At 34.7% G+C, this 22,579-nt stretch overlaps 1 long non-coding RNA gene across 1 annotated transcript; it reads right to left on the reverse strand.

Annotated features, from left to right (window-relative positions):
* Positions 1 to 4,187: 4,187 nt before the first annotated feature.
* On the reverse strand, positions 4,188 to 21,551 carry LOC118767434. The gene is made up of 3 exons (XR_005003357.1): positions 21,367 to 21,551; positions 17,839 to 17,840; positions 4,188 to 4,200 (listed from the first exon to the last, which is right to left on the reverse strand). It is a non-coding gene; the product is annotated as an uncharacterized LOC118767434 (long non-coding RNA).
* Between the last annotated feature and the right edge of the window lie 1,028 nt (positions 21,552 to 22,579).

A 22,579-nucleotide genomic window follows, 5' to 3' on the forward strand; every position in this document is an offset into this window, starting at 1 on the left:
TCTTACTTGTTTCAGTCATTTGACTGCGGCCATGCTGGAGCACCGCCTTTAGTCGAGCAAATCGACCCCGGGACTTATTCTTTGTAAGGCCAGTACTTATTCTATCGGTCTCTTTTGCCGAACCGCTAAGTGACGGGGACGTAAACACACCAGCATCGGTTATCAAGCAATGCTAGGGGGGACACACACAAGCACGCACATACATACATATACATATATACGACAGGCTTCTTTCAGTTTCCGTCTACCAAATCCACTCACAAGGCATTGGTCGGCCCGGGGCTATAGTAGAAGACACTTACCCAAGGTGCTATGCAGTGGGACCGAACCCGGAACCATGTGGTTGGTTAGCAAGCTACTTACCACACAGCCACTCCACAATATATATATATATATATATTGTTGATATTGTTATATTTCGGAATGGTCATTTTGCCAGTTTAGCCAATAAAAACACACGCACTATATATTTGGTGTTATTTTGCTTCAGTGTTATTATTTTTTTTTTTTTTTTTTTTTACATTAATGTAAAAAATAAATAACACTGAAGCAAAATAACACTATATATATAGTGCGCGTGTTTTTATTGGCTAAACTGGCAAAATGACCATTCCGAAATATAACAATATCTGTTTCAACACACGGCTTCTCATAAAAAATCTTGCACAACAAATATATAAACGTATATTGTTGATATTATGCTAAAGTGTTCTAAGTCCAAAATGTTGCTTTTTCAGAAAAGGAAAAAATAGTTTCACTATGCCATAGCAAAACTGTTGTACTACACTTTGACAATTTTTGGTATCTTGGCATCTCAAGCAGCTGGAGATATAATAGTTTGACCAAGAGAACTGGCTATTGCGAGCAAAAATAAATATTGAAAAAAATGCATTTGGCCAAATTTGGACATATGACAGTTTAACATAGATCGTTAGCCACTACACACATTTTTTTCTCTCCTTGTTTTTTCTGTGTACCTTTCTGTAGAAGAGCGTAGGCTCGAAACATAAAAGACTTTTTCTATTCCTGAGCGTTATACTAATACATCTGTTTGTTTTGTACACCATCTGTCTTCGTCTTTTGTTTTTTTCGTAAACTTTCCCTATATATATATATATATATATATAAATACTGAAGTTATAGCAGAAGACACTTGCCCAAGGTGCCATGCAGTGGAACTGAACCCAAACAATGTGGTTGGGAAATAAATTTCTTTTCACGTGACCACATCAATAAGAGAAGACACAAATTATTTTGAATGTACAAATAGCTTAATGTCAAATGAATATGTACATGTATACACACTAGGCTACTCACACATACACACACATATATACACACGCATATATAAAAGTGAGTTCATACATATCCATGCATGTTTTACATCTTTATGTGAAATATTAAAAATTCTATTTGCATAAAGCTGTATGTGTACACTTAATTTAAAATGTATTTGGTGTATATGAATAGAACAAGTGTCCATACACAGTCCTTGTTCACGCACACACGTCAATATGTCCGTTTGTATTAAATATGATTTTCCGTTAGTACAAATGCGTGTGGTGTATACTATTTCAATGAAAGCAAGCACAGAAGCTTTATTTAATTAAATATTATCGCCTTGTTGTTTGTATTAGCACTTGTTTGTGTGTGTGGCTTTCTGTTCTTTTCTGCTTTACGTTTGTTTTTGTTATTTTTTTTTGTTTTTTGTTTTTTTTTCACATTTATTTAACAACTCCTATCAGCGCAACAGTAATTATTTCTAAATGTAAAGGATATTCAAATGACTGTGTTACAACAACAACAACTACTACTACTACTACTACTACTACTACTACCATCACTACCACCACCACCACCACCACCATATCCTCAGTTATCATTCAAATACCATCAGAAAATTTATATACTTCTATAAAATTAATATATTTATAAAAATATCGATAAATTATGCACAGATGTGGTGGTGGTGGTGGTATGATTAAGGTGTTTACTTCCTGACCACAACGTTTTGGTTTCAGTCCTACAGCACAGAACTTATGGAAATATCTCTGCAATGCCAGTTCTACAAAGCATCAGCAAAAAAGAAGAAATAAGAGAGAAAGTGAGAGAAAGAGAGTGCCTGAATGAAAGCTGCAGGAATGGCCCATATGAAGAGAGACAGCACATACCAAAGAATGTGTTGAAAAACGTAAATTACAGCAATAGAGTAGCAAAAAGAGTTTTTCAACTTGACACAAGTTAATGCAGAGACTGGTGCACAATGAGGGAAAACTCAAATCAGCTAGCTTTTACCCATGCCCTAAATTCTGGTTCTCATCAATAATAAATTAACCCATAAGGAACAGAACTAATACAGCCTTGTATTAGTGTCGCTACAAAATGTACACTTTGGTTTCGGTCCTACAATACAGCATTTTATGGAAATGTCTCTGCAATGCCAGTTCTGCAAATCATTCACAGAAAAAAAAAAAAAGAAAGAAAGAAAGAAAGAAAAAACAGTGCCTGAATGGCATGCAGTAATGAGCTGCTTTAGGACTCCAGTTTTGAATTTGTTCTCAGGAATTGTCCTTGTAAACCATTCCCAGTCATCAGAAACACAGTCTAGACCAAATATCAAGATAAACAACCCATGCCAGCATGGAAAATGGACATTAAACGATGATAATGATGGACAGCTTTGTAGGGAAGGAAATGTAATTTTGTAGTCTTCTTCATTTGGTGCCATGTCCAAAATGTTGGACATAGACGATCATGTCCAGTCACAATTCTCTGTTCTTTATTTTCTATGACAGTTCTGCTTAACCATGTTTAATGCCTCTTTCTTCCAACCACTACATCAAGCTTGACATCCTCATCATCTTTCTCCTTCTGCTACTTCTTTTTCCTTCAATCATCCCAGTCATCACTTAATTCTCCGGGCCCTCTTTCCTCATCACATGACCAAGAAATCTCAGTTCTTTGGCCCTTATCTCACAAAGCAGTCTCCCATTTACCACAGCTTAAGTCATCACTTCTTAGTTAGGTACATTGACCAGTTTAAAACTGGCCATATCCAGCCCAAATATTCTACCTGTTTTATGTGCAAATTGGTCATATCCAACCTCTCACACCTGTCATTCTAAAAATACACAATCACATCATCAAGACCATAAAGCTACAAGATAATGAATCGTTAATTCAAAACAATGTGAATAAGAATGCATTACACTTTGACAGATTAATCTGAATGTTAAGCGTTTAGGAGAATATTGAGGATTTTGTAGTAGTCATGCAAACTAAAGTGGAGGCACGTGGCTTAATGGTTAAGGTGTCAGCATCATGATCGTTAGATTGTGGTTTTGATTCCTGGACCGAGTGACATGTTGTGTTCTTGAGCAAAACACTTCATTTCACGTTGCTCCAGTCCACTCAGCTGGCAAAAATGAGTAATGCTGCAATTTACTGGCGTCCCGTCCCAGCTGAGGAACACATACGCCATTGAAACCTGGGAAACCGGGCCCATGAGCCTGGCTAGGCTTTAAAAGGGTGCATTTATTCCTATGATGGACTGGCGTCCCGTCCAGCTGGGGGGAGCACTTACACCACAGAAACTGGAAAACTGGGCCCATGAGCCTGGCTAGGCTTGAAAGGGTGCATTTATTCCTATGATGGACTGGCGTCCTGTCCAGCTGTGGGGAACACATACACAACAGAAACTGGGAAACCGGGCCATGAGCCTGGCTAGGCTTGAAAAGGGCGACGAATGCAAACTAAAGGTAGCTGGGTTTTTAGCTTTACTCAGGGAACAACTGCAATAGCTAAATCAAGATTTGAACTTCTAATCATGGGATCAATGAGGTGCAGCAGCTCCCAACAAGTCATGCAAATAAGATCAGGAAAAGAATGATTCTGCAATAAAGATCAAAGTAATTGGACAGTTACATGTAGTTTGAGGACTTTAAAGTACTGACATCAAATCTTGTTCTCACTTGAAAATGAATGAATTGGCAAACACTTTCGAGTGGAAATATCATCAAAACAAAAGCTGTAAGTTGAGTAGAATGGTTTCTTTAAGAGATACCAGAGCATTCTGTTAGCAGACAAAATGCCTTTTATTTTTCTCATCTGTCATTACTTACAAGGTTTTGTTTTTATTACAAGGCCATGTTAATACTAGCTGACATGAAAGCCTGGAAGTACTCCAATATTGTAGAATGTCTTGCTTTCCAAATGAAAGCATTGTAAATTGAAGTGCATCCTGACAAATTGCCACATAGCACTTAAACAAAAGATATATGATCGCTAACACCATTAACAAATGCTACAGATATATAAAGAATATATAAAGAGAATCAAGAGACAAGGAAACAAGCAAGGCCAGATACAGTTTCCAGAAACAAAATTAGAAAATAAAATCTAGCAGTTTCTAAGTTGTCAGCATGAAATAGTAAGAGGAATTTTCCAGTGTGACCGAGGGATTGGGTATTGTTATGTGATGAAGATAATGTCTAGAAGCTGCTCCCTAAGTCTATGGAATTTCCACAGAGAAAATAAAGTTATATAATGGTACCATTATCAAATACGATGGATATCTATTGAATATTTGAAGAAGTAAATGATGTGAATTAAAGAAATTTGGAAGTGGGTCGTAGCAAAATTAGACACAAATATATTCAGTAACACATGTTTCAAAGTTACAAGAGATTTTCAGGCGAGACTCAGTCATATATTGAAGCCAGGTTTTAGAGAATGTTTCCTCATGATATATTCATCCAACCACTTTTTCTATGTTCTCCATTCACTTTTCCTGCGAAAGTTGTGAGGACAGACTCCTCAGGTGCCTTTTCCATAGGATCCTATAAGAAGCAACCACCATTAGACTTTTCAGCTGCACTCCTAAGCATTACTAACTGAGACTATGGATATTATCCTTACCATCTCATTCTTCGTCTAACCCTAGGTCTCCTACCAGTTGACTTGGCTTGAAGGGTTTGTCTTCTGATTCTTCCTCACAACATTCTAATTACTTGTCCATAGCACCAAAGCTGTGACCAGAGAAGCACTAATTTCTATTCAATAGTCTACTACTGCCTTCAAGTTCCTCTGGCTGATCATATCAACTTATGTATTTATTTTATTCTGATATTTACCAGATCAATCTTTATTCTATTGAGCGACTAAGTGAAATGTTCTGGCTTTATATTCTTTAGCCTTTACTTGTTTCAATCATTAGACTGCAATCATGCTGGGGAACCACCTTGAAGAATTCATAGTTAATTGAAGAATTCATTGACCCCAGTTCTTATATTTTTCAGCCTGGTACTTATCCTATCAGTCTCTTTTGCTGAACCGCTAAGTTACGGAGACATAAACACACCAATACCAGTTGCTAAGTGGTGGTGAGGGACAAACACAGACATGAAGACGCACACTCTCATGCACACATAATTATATATATACACAACAGGCTTCTTTCAGTTTCTTTCTATCTAAATAGACAGTTTCTGTCTATATATATATATATATATATATATATTGGATTTCTTTTGGAAGCACTCCGTCGGTTACGACGATGAGGGTTCCGGTTGATCCGAATCAACGGAACAGCCTGCTCGTGAAATTAACGTGTAAGTGGCTGAGCACTCCACAGACACGTGTACCCTTAACATAGTTCTCGGGGATATTCAGCGTGACACAGAGAGTGACAAGGCCGGCCCTTTGAAATACAGGTACAACAGAAACAGGAAGTAAGAGTGAGGGAAAGTTGTGGTGAAAGAGTACAGCAGGGATCACCACCATCCCTGCCGGAGCCTCGTGGAGCTTTTAGGTGTTTTCACTCAATAAACACTCACAATGCCCGGTCTGGGAATCGAAACCGCGATCCTACGACCGCGAGTCCGCTGCCCTAACCACTGGGCCATTGCGCCTCCACACACATATATATATATATATATATATATATATATATCATCATCATCATCATCGTTTAACATCCGTTCTCCATGCTAGCATGGGTTGGACGGTTCGACCGGGATCTGGGAAGCCAGAAGGCTGCACCAGGCTCCTGTTTGATCTGGCAGTGTTTCTATATGTATATGTATGTGTGGTGGGGTGATGGACTCTGCCATCGAAGTTGATGTATGAGTGTTCAGTGTTTGCTGAATGACCTGCACAAATGATTTGTTTATAGTGATCAAATATTCATAACACATATTTGTTCACTCTCTCCATCAAATCGACTTTGTCTGAACAGGGGCCATCCCATGGTCATTCACGACCAAAGGGGCTCTTTACCTTTTTTTTTACACAAGTGGAGATAATCTATTATAATCCAAAACAGTAGTTTTTAATATTTCATGTAATACATAAAACACAAGGAAATGATTACTTATTTAACACTTTGGAAGAACATGTCTTCCTCTGAACAAGTTCAGGAGGCAAATAGAAGGCAATGGTGCAACATGGCAGCAGGGTACAATTGCATCCAAGCAGAATACTAGAGAAGTGTTCATAAAAACAACACAGCTGAACACTTACTGGAAGCTACTACATATCTTGGAACAACTAAAATAGTTTTTGATGTGTTTAGTTCCAACTCTTATTGGTAAGAATTACTTGAAAATGACAAATTTTTATCTATATGACATATATTAAAACCCAGGTGATCTGATACACTTAGAAGTATCGAACATTTTATATCATACCTTACCAACATTTGGTCAGAATTGCAAGACCTTTTAGAGCTTAACAGCCAAGACAAAGAGTGAAGGGAATGGAATATTAGCATACCTAAAATGTTGTGTGTGTGTATGCACTTAATGTCAGCTGTTTAGCATAAAGTATTGGCTGCAGTATGTGTATATGTGTTGAGATAAATTAAATTAAGCCAGAAATTTTACATTGGATGTGGAGGTACTTAATTGTGAAATTCTTCTTGGAGACTTGACGAAGTTACAAAAGCAATGGAAAAGCATCTGGAATGAACCCAAAGAAATGGTACCAGCTCTTGTGATGGAAATCAAATGTTCCCTGGGTCAGACAGGCTTAAACTGAAAATGAAGAAGGGTGCACAATGACAAAATACCTGATGCCAACCTGGGGGGAATGTCTGACAGAGATGATTCACTAGAAGAGACAGTCTTCAGAAAAGACCGATCAACTGTATGTGTTAATGCAGTTGGTTGAAAATTTTGATTTCCTGTGAAAATATTCCATGATGTATGAAAATTAATTAGATTAAAAATAAAAATAAAATTAAAATGTGAGCACACCAAAATCCCACTGACTTTAATTGATGATGATTTTGAAACAAAAAATGCTATGTTTATTGTCAATACAAAAGCCAAATTTTGGAATACCAGATATCAGCCCTTTAAAATCATAAAATTTATCCAATGGTTATCAACTTTCTGTCAGCAATTTCTAGGTTTTTTGTGCTAGTTTGAGAATATTGTCTACAATATTGAAATATAATTGTTCTTTGTTTTTATTTCTAGGTCTATCATGTCATGAAGTCAACTTGAGGATTTAGCAAGACTGAATATTGAATCAAGTGTTACAAGAGAAATTGATTATGATAATGTTATTAGAAATTTTGCAGATAAAAAATACCAGAAAAGCTCATTTCATTAGCAGATTAGGCTTATCATTGTTCTGTATATAAAGTATATTGTTATCTGGTCATTCTGGTGCGCTGGGAATAAAGTATTTATGAAAGTTTACCAGTGGTCATATTTCAGATAGCCAGAGATTAGCCATCATGTTCAATTATGCTTTCATAATCTTACATTAAAAACTGTCGGCTTTGTTCACACTTTATCGTAACTATATTCTTTCTACAAAGAAACGGAAACTACAACCTGGAAAAATATCAATTTTCAGACAATCTCTCACCCTACTCACCTTAACCACCCATGATCTGAATACAGTCTTGCTTTGCATTCCAAAATTGCTCTTGGAGGTCATGAATAAGCAAAGGAAAGAGTGTGTGTGTGTGTGTGTGTGTGTGTGCTCTCTTACATTCATACATACACTCATTTATTTATTTATATATAGGCGTAGGAGTGGCTATGTGGTAAGTTGCTTGCTTACCAATCACATGGTTTCGGGTTCATTCCCACTGCGTGGCACCTTGGGCAAGTGTCTTCTACTATAGCCTCGGGCCGATCAAAGCCTTGTGAGTGGATTTGGTAGATGGAAACTGAAAGAAGCCCGTCGTATATATGTATATATATATATATGTATGTGTGTGTATACGTTTGCGTGTCTCTGTTTGTCCCACCAACATCGCTTGACAACCGATGCTGATGTGTTTACGTCCCCGTAACTTAGCGGTTCGGTAAAAGGAGCCCGATAGAATAAGTACTAGGCTTACAATGAATAAGTCCTGGGGTCGATTTGCTTGACTAAAGGCTGTGCTCCAGCATGGCTGCAGTCAAATGACTGAAACAAGTAAAAGAGTAAAAGAAAGAGAGAGAGAATATGTATTAATTTGCAGCTGATCACCCGGAGTTTCTTGTTAGATGCAATATCTCAGGCAACAAAAGATAACTGTTTGTTATAGAATTTCTTCGATGGTATCAGAAAGTTTTGTAAAGTAAGTGAATAAATATTTATTTCATTACTGCTCACAGGGGGTTAAACATAGCGGGGACAAACAAGGACAGACAAAGGCATTAAGTCAATTACATCGACCCCAGTGCCAAACTGCTACTTATTTAATCCACCTTGAAAGGATGAAAGGTAAAGTCAACCTTGGTGGGATTTGAACTCAGAACGTAACACAGACGAAATACTGCTAAGCATTTTACCCAGCATGCTAACAATTCTGCCAGTGAATAAATATTGCTCCCTTTTCAATTTTGAGTTCATTGTGTGAAGGAACCACATCTGAGCAAGATATATAAATTAGTGTAGGAAAGTAGCTGTGTAAGATTAATGAATAAGGCCAGCTTATTGTAGAATTCATTTAATAATCTTTTGCCATCTGAAGTATTGTAATTGGAAGGAAACTTTAAGAAGCAATTAAAGAAGCATCGAGCTCAGATGAATAAATTAAATATACTCTGTTACAGGTACTGAGTACTTCCTTGGTTGGTTGGTTGGTTGGTTGGTTGGTTGGTTGGTTGGTTGGTTGTTGGATGGATGGATGGGTGGATGGATGGATGGATAGCGGGGTGGCTGGCTGGCTGGCTGATAGATAGATAGATAGATAGATAGATAGATAGATAGATAGATAGATAGATGGATGGATGGATGATTAACTGGACAGACAGACAAGCAGACAGATAGACAGACAAACAGACTGATAGATAGATAGACAGACAAGCAGCCTTAGAGAGATATCAATTCTAGCAGGAAAACCTAAAAACAAAAATTATTTATAATTTGAAAAGAAAAATCAATATAAAAAGAAAGCACAGCTTTCATATATTTAAGTGTAACCATCTAGAAAGATATCCTCCTCAATGCTTGTTTATGAGCATTTATTCAGGGGCAGGGGTGGGGTACTATATTTTCAAAACTATTGCTTTCTTCTTTTTAAGTTTAGGATGCAATGAAATATATTATTCAAGCGGTGCTGGAACCAATTCTCACCAGTATAGAGATTAACATAAATACAACTGGTAATAAATTGATCTCTTTTGATACTGGGATTAGAAGGGGATTTACTAAATATGATTAGGGGAAACAAGAGATTTAAAAATTGTCAAAACAAAAATAACTGACAGGTTCGGGTTGAAGAAATGCTGAAATCTCTTAATAGTAACTCATTCATTTCATGTTGAAAAGCTTCCAGCACATTAAATTCATGTAAATCCCAACTATCTAATTCGACAAAAATATTTCGAAACACAAACGGAAAGATTATCCCAAATAACTTTATTTAACATATTTAAATCAGATTTATGGCAGTAATCAACATTATAATTGACAATGTAAATAAGTTTCGGATTTTAAAAAGCAATAAACAGAGAAGTTGAAGTTTTAAAGATAAAAGCTCAAAAGAAATTTATTCTGTGTTCAGGAAAAAAAAAAAATTAATGCTGTTTATTTATCATCATCATCATCATTTATTTATTCATTTATCTATTTATTTATTTATTTATTTATTTATTTATTTGAAATAGTTATTATGGGATTCCAGATTGCTCTCTGCAGTTTGTCAGTCTATAAATCAATTCGTGCTTTGAGAAAGTCTAAGTTGTAAAGTTAATTCATAATGTGATCTGATATGTGATATATTAGGATGCTTTGGTTTATAATGATGAAAAGGAAAAACAAATGGTTATAGCATGACACCAACAAGGTAACAAGAAAAATAAAATTTAAAAACGAAATTTATTATGCTATTAGCTGTACAAAATGAAAATTTGTTCAACAACCTAAAGTTAAGTTTGAAATATTCTTAAAAATTTGTAAAAAACATAGACCCTAATTTTATATTTCCCCCAATCATTTTCAGTTTTCCCTTTTTATATGTGTTAACAACAGCTATACATCTACTCCACCGAGGTCAACTTTGCCTTTCATCCTTTTGGGGTCGACAAATTAAGTACTGGATGCATACTGGGGTCGACCCAATTGACTATCTCCCTCCCACAAAATTTCGGGCTTTGTGCCTAAAGCAGAAAAGAATAGCTATACATCTGACAATAGCTACCCCTATTGGTCAAGTGCTCTGAGTGTCTGACAACATTTCAGATGCCAGGGACCCAGTCTTGGTCTTCACCAAACTCAGCACTACAGTTCTGTTAAAGAGATGAACAGTGGGAGAACTTGCTTTGCAAATAATGAAACCACAACCAGGAATTGCAGTAGGTGATGTAGTCTCAGTGAATGTCTTGGCAACATCAGCATCAGCTATAATATGTATCAAGCTTTCCATGCAAAGGGTGTTGGCAGCAGATGGACCCTTTGTCCACTGAAAAGTGTACAAAGAGCAAAAGAACAGAATGCTCTAGAATGGTCTGATGAAAACTGAAATAAGTCACAATGGTCAGGAGTAATAAATGACAGAGATAATGTATTCACTTGCTACCTCTGCCTTTTCAGATACTAAGTGCAACGATTATTTATTTTCTAACATAAAAACAGGATAAATTTTGTGGGAAAGCATATTTGAACCAATCCACTCCAGCAAACTGTCTCATTCTTATTTTATCAAGTCAAGAAGAATGAGAAACAGAGTCACTTTGGGCAGGATTTGAAGTAGAATGTAAAGAAACATCAGAGAGTTCGACTATTTTGCTTAACACTCAATTAATTGTCATCCTTCACTGTACGACTTTGATGTCTAGCAACAGACACATCGTTTCAAATTTTGGAGAAGAGATCAAATCAGTCAAAGGGACCCCATGACTTCTTAGGTACATTAAGTTCTCAAACATGAAGAGATGAAAGGCAAAGTGAATTCAGTGAGATTTGAACTCAGAAAGCAAACTAAGTACTGTTAGACATTTTATCTGGTGGTCAATAATGATAATGATAATTGTACATGTATAACCAGCTGCAGGTATTTTAACTGTTTTAAAGGAAAAACAATCTGAAAGGATACCTTATATTAAAAGATAAAGAAAATCACTGTTTTGTATTCAAAGACAGTAGCTAAGTTATTCAAACTAATACAAATACAATTTGGCACAGAACAGGTCATTAAATGGACATGCCAAAACAAGATAACCCAAGCGTTCATTTTCAATCAGTTTTCTTTTATTGAGTTTATCATCTACAGGCAGACAGACATTTTATTACATGATACCATCCATATCGTATACTTTTGAAATCCTTTCATCCTCGCCATTGCATTACATGCTACAAACATCCATATCTAATTTGCGACTGACAACTGCAGATGAAGACATCTATGTAAAACCTTAACAATATTATCTTTAACAGGAAGACAAATTGGACTTACACCAGTTCTCCCATGTTCGAGTTAATTATTCAATATTTTAAATGGTTGCCTAAGAGTCTTTATAAACTTACCTAATCCATTACTATGTGAACAGTGAAATGAAAGAACTTCAAAAGATACTTTAAACGATAAACTGATGTTGATGTATTCAGTCCAATTATGTTTATAAACAAGTTTAATCTATTTAAGCAGCTAAGTTTTTACACTGAGTTATCAATACTTCAGGCTATCTGCACACTGACTGCATTTAGTCAGAGTCTTCTATCATAATTCCATTTACATCTAAAATGCTTTATTGAATGAATATTAAATAGATCCAAGTACTTCATTGGTATCTTATTTAACCAATTACAGTCGGATGAAAAGCAAAGTTGACAGTGGGATTTGAACTTAGAACATAAAGGTCAATAATTAAATACTGCAGATACTTCATCCAAGACTCGAAAGATTCTGCCAATTACACCTTGCATTTGAGAAATGTTAGAAACAACAGATTTATTTCCCAGACAAACAACTTATGCTTACGGATAGCAATTATCAATTTTTAGCCTGTTTACTGGCACCATATGCACAAAATACCTTGAAACACTTAATTTACTTTAAAATAATCTGGCAAACTCAGATTTAGTGAATAAGTACATTTTATTGTGTATAATGAACTTCTGTTTTTCCACTAATTTATGCAATTAACAGTAGGAGCTGCAGTGGAACTGTATTATCCAGGTCACAGTTAGTGTGAAAAAAAATGTTGATACAATATGATAAATGTTTAAATGAATTTAACAGTTTTTGGGTGTTTTTGAATGGCTAATGTGTGTGCTTTCAACACTGTAACTGCAACAGTGGCATAGCTTTTTAGAAATCTCTCTTTCATAATAGAATTTTCCACTGGAGAAGATATGTAGAAATTGAATGAGCTGTATGAGATGGGACAACTTCAGTAAGTAAGATAACATATTCTCTCTCAAATGAGACTTATTTTTGTTGGGTTATTTTTAAATAGATTAAGATTCTACAATATATTTAAGTCAGCTAACAGGTGCTCTAAATAAAACTAATTTAAATGCTTAAATTGCTAATTATTCTTACTAATTCTGAAAATGGTACAATTAGAAGTTTGTTTACTTTCATTCTGTTCTTGAACCCTGAGCAATTAATTCAGAGATAAGTTTATTACTTATTATGCACACAAAGCTCATTCCTTAACACCCAAAAAGCACAGTTGATGGTGTCATATAAAACTCTGGTGCTGGTTCCACTCAAAATGCACTGGTGTTGGTGCCACATAAAAAGCACTCAGTACACTTTTTTTTTATTAAAAGTATTCTTTTCAACTGTCTACAAACAGCCAGGCTGAAAGAATTAATGCATTCTTCCAGGAGTGAATAAAAAATTCTCAAACTTGAGAAGATGGGCCCCTTAGATATTAACAAGGGCCTCCATTTATGGATTCTAATTGTGAAGGAGCCTACTTGCCATCGGGCATGCTAGCAACCTGGTCAATCCACCTCTGATCATAAGAGAGACACATAGTAGGTCCGTAAAACAAGCATATAACAAATGCAAAAAAAAATAGGAGAAAATGCATTCGGATATTTGTCCAAATGGCAGGAACAAACTAATTTGCAAAGAATCATTATTGTTTAGACCAGTTTTTCCCAACCTATTTTCCCCAGGCCCCACTATAGCTATCTAGAAAAATGTATGCCCCATCAGCAGGTGGGAAAAAATAACTTTATTTTTAATATTTCATAATTATAATAAGTTCCTTAGAGAAATATCCACACTAAGGCGTTAGAATAGCACTATACTGTAACAACCAGTTTTCACACAGTATGCTTGGCTGGAGGGATCGGTTTGGCTAGGCTGAGTATAGGTGTAGTATGCTTGCTGTGAAAAAAGGATTCTCACAATTCCAGGTCCCCCTAAAAGAAAAAGGAAAAAAAGAAAATATTTTGAGCCCCACACCCCACCACAATTTTCCCAAGCCTCACCAGTGAAGCATATTTCCACATTGAGAATCACTGGTCTAGACTATGGTAGTAGGGAATCCCTCTATAAGCAAAATTTCAGCAGTATTCAAACTAGAAGCTGTTTCCTGCTTCCTGGCAGTTCACTGAAAATTGGAGAAGATTATAAATAAATATATAAAAATAAAATAAGTGAAAAATAAATTAATGGTTAATAACAAAATACTATCATAACTTAATATAACGTGCTTTGAAACCCATAAAGCATAAGCAAATTTCTGTTAACAACAACACTGTTATTGTAACATTAATCAAGAGTAGGAATGCATAAGAATTTATGGCCTAATAATATTCCCACCCTTATTGCAGTCAATTAACATTTGGTGCTTCATTTGTCTATTTTTTATTAAAGATTTTAAATCAATATTGCTAGGTTCAATGGCTAGTTCTAACAATGAAAGAGAATTGCTGGCTATAGGTCTTTGTTCGATTAAAAATGAACGGATAATTATTTTCACATCAAATTAAAAGGAAAACGTGTGTCTTATTTGTAAAGATTAAGTTGCAGTTCATAAAAAGTACAATTTTGAATGTCAGTCTTTGACCAAATATTGGGAGTACAAAAAAGCAAAAAAGTGGAAAAAGACTCTCTGCATTGAGACAGGATAACATTTTTAAAAGAATCTTTATGCAAACACCAATCCGTTTTCAAAAGACATGCATGCTATGAATGTGTGAGCTGATTGCAAATAAAGTGGAAGCACACACCAAAGGCAAGTTTATTGAAGAGGATAAATTTTTGCTACAGAAAATGTCAAATTGTTTGAGAATATTATTTTATCATGGAAAATAGTTTCTGGCTGTGAAAAAAGACATGACTAATGATATCCAAATATCATTGGAGGAAGTAACATCAGAACATGTTCTGTCCAATAGCTAGAGACAAGAGACATAACAGACACAGCCCACTTGGTTTATTTGAACATAGAACTACGGCAAAAGTTTTAATAAGAAATAATTCACATGCTTTCAAATCGATCTATAGAATTACAAGGACTTTTAGAACTTTATTGGTCCACACTAAGCAGTATGATTAAAGACAATATAACCTCTATTCTGTGGTATGATCTCAAAAATAACTCGTATGAAATCTGTAGTAAATGGAGTACCACAAGACTGTTCACAGTTTTATTTTATTTATCATGTTATCAGATATAAGGAGCAAAGTATATGGCACCAAAAACACCATAAACAAGAACTAAAGTGCAATTTAATATAGATAAGACTACTCAGGATATCAAAATTCAATAACAAGATCTTGGTGTTATCTAAATTACATATACTTGTTAGAATAGCTTCTAATATACCTCATCAATAAAATTAAGATTGGTTAAAGTTTGGACATTCTGGGAATAGACCTTGAAATAAGTTTATGGAATGAATTAGAAAACAGAAAGCTGTCATCATTAACATTTAAAAATTTCTTCCGCCAACACCACAGTACCATTACAAAAAAGATTTTTTTAAAAGAAACTAGACATAACTGTTCACTTTTAACCCCTTTGTCCTGTAACATTGCATGTGGTTCACAGAACACATTTCTCTAGTCTCCATGCAGTATTTATGACACACATTCCCAGTTTTTTCAAGCACCAAGATAGCTTGGGTCTTATGAAAGGAAAACTTCATTGAAACAAGGGCTGACTAAAAGTCTGAAAAAATGCATCGATGTTTTGAATAAACTTATGAAAATTCTTTGGACAGGCAAAGGGTTAAGCCATTCATCCATCCATCAACAGCGATATGAAGATGCTGTTTTACAGTAGTCTTGCTCTAAAGAGACCTTAACTCTTTTGTTATCATGTTTCTGATAAAATACACTGCTTGTGCTTAAATTAATTTTGAAAATAACAGAATTTAGGAAAATAACTTATGCATTACTAATCTGGCATTTGGAACTTAAATTAAAATGTATCTTGATAGAAGGGTTTAATTTAGATTTCCTTGAAGTAGGAAGTTTGACACTAAAACCAAGGGCAAGTTTGGGCAAGTTGTGCAACATTTGACCCGAGTATAAAACTTGACTGGTGCTACTGAGGGTTTTATTCTAAGGCAGAGGTTCTCAACCCTTTTTTTGCCTGTGGATCCCTTTGGTTTTTATTTTACTCTACTGGACCCTCATAGACATTTGATGTTTAAAAAATGCCTATTATTTTATTTTTTAATAATTAATTATTATTAGGAACTGTATAAAAGAATGTTAAAATATTTTGTTTATTGTAGAAGTATATTTTTACTTTTACTTGTTTCAGTCATTTGACTGCAGCCATGCTGGAGCACCACCTTGAAGGGTTTTAGTCAAACAAATCAACTCCAGGACTTATTCTTTGTTAGCCTAGTATTTCTATTGGTCTCTTTTAACCGAGCCGCTAAGTTACTGGGACATAATCACATCAGCATCAGTTGTCAAGTGATGGCAGGGGGACAAATACAGACATGCACACATAAATATATATATATATGTAGATAAGGACAGATATGGCTTGTCTACAGAGATACTCTGGGTTTCACATCCATAAGGTGCTTAGCATCACAGCGTTTCTTCAGACCCTAAAACCCGTTGGCCAATGGCCTCATTCCATCTTCTGAGAGGCCACTTGCAAGAGAGGCTATAAGCCAACAGGTTTCAGGTTCTCAAGAAATGCTGTAAAGCTAAGCATTTTATGGACATAAAACCCAGGGTAACCCCATAGACAGGCCATATCCCTCTTTATTTATATACTCTACTGCTCTGTAACATAGTGTGCTTCTTTATTGGATTTATGATTTACCAACAATATCATCATCATCATCGTTTAACATACATATATAAATGTGCGTGTGTATATATATGATGGGCTTCTTTCAGTTTCTGTCTATCAAATCCACTCGCAAGGCTTTAGTCGACCTGAGGCTATAGTTGACATTTTCCCAAGGTACCATGCAGCGGGACTGAACCCAGAATCATGTGGTTGGGAAGCAAGCTTCTTATCACACAGCCATACCTGCATCAATTTCACATAAACTTTAACAGCAAAATCTTACTTGGACCCCTTCAAGAGTTATATGGACCCTGCTTGGGAACCAGTGTTCAGAGGCAATATACTTCTGTCATGTCACTGACTACCCATCCCTAATAACTATAACTGGATGGGAGCAACCACTAGCAATAAACCAATACATCAGCAAATATATTAATAAACATAGAAAGTAATACAATGAAAATAAAAACTGAATGAGAAAAGCAAAAAAAAAAAAAAAGAAAAATGCAGTACACGTAACAGTGTTCAAGCATGGCCAGAACCAAAATGGGTTGAATGCACTGAAGAACTAAATGATTAGATATACCTGTTGTTTCAATTCTTTGTTATTGTATAAAGATTTATGGTAAACCTCGTTTCTTTATAGTAGACAGATCTATGTATTATTGTATACAAATCTGTGTATTATTGTATACAGGCTTACATATTGTATGTGTGTGTGTGTATGAATGTATGTATATAGTTTTATATATCGACATTTACAGATCTATGTATTACAGTAAGCAGATCTATTTTATTGTAAGCAGATATATGTATTATTGTATACAGATCTATGAATTACTGTATACAGATTTATATACCATTGAAAGCAGATCGCCGAATTATTGCATACAGATCTATTTATTATGGTATAGAGTCTATTTATTATTATATACAAATCTATGAATTATTGAATGCAAATATTGCATACAGGTTTAGAACTTGATATTGGTAAAGGAGTTAATGTTATATGTGTTTGTAATGCACAGATCAAATAGATAGCAAAAATGCTTGATTTAAAATAACTTATCCCTTATATGGGTATTTGTATTTATGTATGTATGTATGTATGTATGTATGTATGTACATATATTTGTGTGTATGTATTCATGTATGTGTATATATATACGACTAAGTATGTGCATGTCTCCTCTCTCTCTCTCTCTCTCTCTCTAATTATATATATATATATAGATAGATAGATAGATAGATAGATAGATAGATAGATAGATAGAATAGATAGATAGATAGATAGATGGATAGATAGATGGATGGGTGGATGGATGGATATAGATAGATAGATAAGTAGACAGACAGGTAGGTAGGTAGGTAGGTAGTTAGATAGGTAGGGAGATAGATAGACAGACAGTGTGTGTGTGTGTGTGTGCTGATCGTGCATATTGAATAACATAAACCACAAATAACCAAAAGAACTCCAAGCAGGCTAGCAAATTAATTGATGAGGTGTTTAAAAAATAGCTGAATGTTACTAATATATATTGTTGTTTCTATCCTCCAGTAGGTCATCAGTCATTCAGAACGTTATCAATTATTCCTATACACACACCTGTCAAGGCTACAAAAGAGTAAACAAAATAAGCAATCATGGCCAATGCATTACAGTAAGAGGAGAGATTAATCTATAAAGCAAATACACTAAACAATAAAAATATATAAATGGGTAAGACGATCGTGGCAAAGAGGTCTTTGATCATAGAATAGATTTGTCATGGTTTTAGCTGGTTTGCTTTAACTAACATTCAAGTTTTGCTGATGTTAGTCTATTCTACTACACTAAAACTCGTTTATATGTTTGCCCTGTGTAATTAGTTTAAATTCAGTACATCATTTATTAATTCAACAAATAATAGTAACTGCAACAATTTAAATTGGAATTTAGATGATTGTATTTGACTTTAAACTGAGATGAAAGATGGTTTGGTGAAGAAGACAGTATATAAATCAATTCACTTAAACTGTCTTGTAAAGGACTACACACTCTAAAACTATATGTCATAGCAATGTTACTACACATGTACCGTTGGCAATTTCTTTTCCATTTCTCCTTTCTGACAAAGAGCTATGCTCAAAATGTCAAACTCTCTCCTTTCACCAAGCATCATGTTAGTATATTTCTTGTGCACATCCTCACGTTTGTTTTTTCCTTTTGTTTTTGTTTTTTATCCGTTTATTTGAATTAGTGTGTGTGTGTGTGTGTGTGTGTGTGTGTGTGTGTGTGTGTGTGTGTGTGTGTTTGTGTGTGTGTATGTGTGTTTGTGACATAAAATCTTTTTAATCTTTTCCGAAACAAATTTGAAAATAGAAACAAAGCCATACCACTCTCAACATTCCTTTGAGAGCTCTAAAACAGAAATCAACACCAAAGTATAAAATGCAATAATATCCTGAGAGCTATCATCATCATTTAACATCCACTTTTTCCATGCTTGTATTGATCAGACAGAATTTGTGGGATTAGATTGCTTTATAGCTGGATGCCCTTCCTGTCAATAACCTTCACCTGTTTCCAAGTAAGGTAATGCCACCCCAGACATGTTTTCAATTCATAAGGTGTTTTCATGGTGAATCATTTTTCTATGCAATCATGTTTTAAGTTTCCTTCTCATTAAATGCTAGAAAAAAAGTCTTACAAAGTCTAAATTGAAGATTAACATTCTAGAATATCAAATTGTATAAACTTAAATTGGATTTTATCGGGTATGGATTTAAAACATTCTATCAATACGTGTGTGTTATTCTGTGATTTGGCGCCAAGTTATCAAAAACAATTGATTTCAATACAAATGACTAAACAGATTTGTTGTGGAAAGCAACTATTTGAAGTAACGGTGGTTTGAATCAACAATTAATCAAATTATAGCAAATTTTCAAAACATGGAAAATAAGTTAAAAGAAAAAAGTTGATTTTATTGCAATGTTTTATTAAGAATATCTTTGGTGAGGAGCGAAGGTTGAAGTGTTATATTGTGTCTATATGTGTGTGAAATTTATGTTTACGGTAAGAAAACCAGCGTAGTGTATGTTAATGCTTTTTATGTCCTTTATCAGAGCAGGTTCAAAATTGCAGGTAACTGAATCAATATTTGAATGTGGTACTGTATACTACTGTACAAAAGACATTAACAGTTCAACCAAATTTCACAAAAGCATTATAATCTAACATTATGGAAAACTGCACATAAATGAAATAATCAACTACCTCAGTGTACTTTTGAAATGATTCAGTGAGCCTTTTAAGATGCTTTGCACAATTTTTTAGTACTTCAATCAATCGTTTGTTGCATTTCAAAAAAGAAGAAAGATTTATGTAAAACACAACAATCTAACACTTTTAAGAAAGAAATTATTTTAATAGTTACCATAATTCAATTAACAGTTGATTCAAAAAGCTATTGGATAAATTATTTCCTTTTTGCTTATAATTCATGTTTCTTTAATTTTTTTTTTTTTTTTTTTTTGTAAATTTTATTTCAATCAACTGTTTATATGCTCCGTTGAATAATTTGTAATGGTGATACTAGTTGAAGGTTCTGAAATTATTCTAGCCTGTGTGTTTTTATTAATATTACCGCTGTCAGATTTTTTCTGGGTTTGATAAGTTGAATGGAGTGTTTCTTTTTGAAGCTGGGAATATAGTTTTCAAAAGTCCATATTCTTCCATTGTAAGAAACTTTTTCTTTTAAATTTCTACATCTCTCCCACACTGTGACCTATTTCAATTTTTCCCATTAAAAGTTCTACAAACCCACATATTTCAACCATATTGAACACCACAAAATACATATGAACAAGTTTTTAATGTACGTCTTGTACAGATGTTTATATGAACATGCATCCCAATGAGCTTATCCATGCTTGGAAGAACATTTGTATATATATGAGAAGAGGACAGTGTGTTCAAGCGTGACTGAAAATATGAACGAATGCATGAAAGTACTCACATTATAGAAATTTACAAAAGCATGTACACGCACATACATGCACACACAAAACACACACACATACATGCACACACAAAACATACACGCATACATGCATACACACATACATATATGCATGCATACACACATGCCCACACAAGCACACATGCATGCACACACACACATACATGCACACACGCATGCACAGACAAACACATGCACACACATGTGCACACACATACATGCACATGCACACACACAAGCACACATGCACACACACACACATAAATTTACACATGCATGCACATACACATATTGCAAAATCTAGCTTTCAGTATCTGTGTGTCTGTCTGTCTTTGTCCCCATCACTGCTTATATATATATATATATATATATATATGACAGGCTTCTTTCAGTTTCCATCTACCAAATTCTAGTAGCAGACACTTACCCAAGGTGCCACACCATGGGACTGAACCCGGAACCAAGTGGTTGGGAAGTAAGCTTCTTACCACAGCCATGCCGTGCATGCTAATTTTCATGAGGTTTTTTCCTTTTTTTTTAGTACCCTCCACCCCTGTTATTGCCTCAAAAATTAAATAAAAACACTCTAAAAGAAGTCTTCCCTCATTACATTCATGTTTTGACTGCAATTGTTTCTTTTTCCTTACCCCTAGGTTAACCCTTTAGCATTCTGATTATTCTGCCAAATCCACTGCTTATTAATTCACACTGATTTGAATTAATCTTGGATTATTTTGCAGCTTTGAGATTTCTATGATGTGATTGGTTATTTTTAAAATGAAATTGCAAGGTAGGTGTGAGAGGCTGGATCTGGTTAGTTTGAAAATTAAACAAATAGAATGTTGGGGTTGGATATGGCAGGTTTAAGTGCTACAGGGTTAATGTGATAGGTCTATGCAGAGAGACAGTTGATAATGTTATTTTTTTTCTTTTTTTCTTTTTACAGTCTTTCAGAGGAAGAATACAAATATGTATAGCATTTAATCGTTCTTTTAAATACTTTATATGTCATGGATAAAGGATTATAACTTTATCATTTTTATATAATGTAGTGAACCAAGAAGAATTTTTCATTAATTAATACTACACTTGTTAACAAGAAGTAATTAGCATTAATGCTAGTTCTTTTTAGTGGAGGTCAGGGAAAGAACTCCAAAATTTATATTGATTAAAAATTAATTGGAAATATCTTTTAAGTTTGATCTTTGGTAAATACAGTTAGTACTCTGGAGATATTTTGGTGTGTGTGTGTGTGAGAGAGAGAGAGAAGGAGAGAGAGAGTGCACGGGTGCATGGAGACATTCACACAGAGGCAAACCATTACAATCAATACAGCTATATTACTTCATTTGACCAGAAACTTAACATCCCTGTAACACACACACACACACTCACAGAGCTTCATCTGGACCTTTGAATACAAGATGATCTACACACTAATTAAAATTTAAGATGAACAATTGTCAAACAGCAACAATGGAAACATTTAGATAATCATTAGCAACTTGAGTCACTGAAGTAATTTTGTTAATTAGAATTTCAGGGTTGGGAAGATAATCCTCCTTTTATTTACTTGTAATTATTTTTGTGGAATGGTTATTGGAAATTAAACTGCAAGATTGATTTCGGAATTGTATTGTTTTGTCTCTTACTACTTCCAGTGATTTGCCTGTGGAGACAGCACTTATTCCAAACATCAATACTAACAAACAAAACATTGACAGACATTTCGCTAATAACTGAGTGGTTAAGATACTAAACTCTTGGTTCCTGATTAATTAATCTCTGTCCCACTTTGAATGTATTATATGACATTCTGTACTTAGTTGGCTGGGTCAGATTGTTGCTGTTTTCAGTGACAAGATGCATTGAAGTGTGTATACTGAAAAATTAATATAGATCCCT

Source organism: Octopus sinensis, linkage group LG21 (assembly GCF_006345805.1).
Source record: "Octopus sinensis linkage group LG21, ASM634580v1, whole genome shotgun sequence".
Taxonomy (NCBI): domain Eukaryota; kingdom Metazoa; phylum Mollusca; class Cephalopoda; order Octopoda; family Octopodidae; genus Octopus; species Octopus sinensis.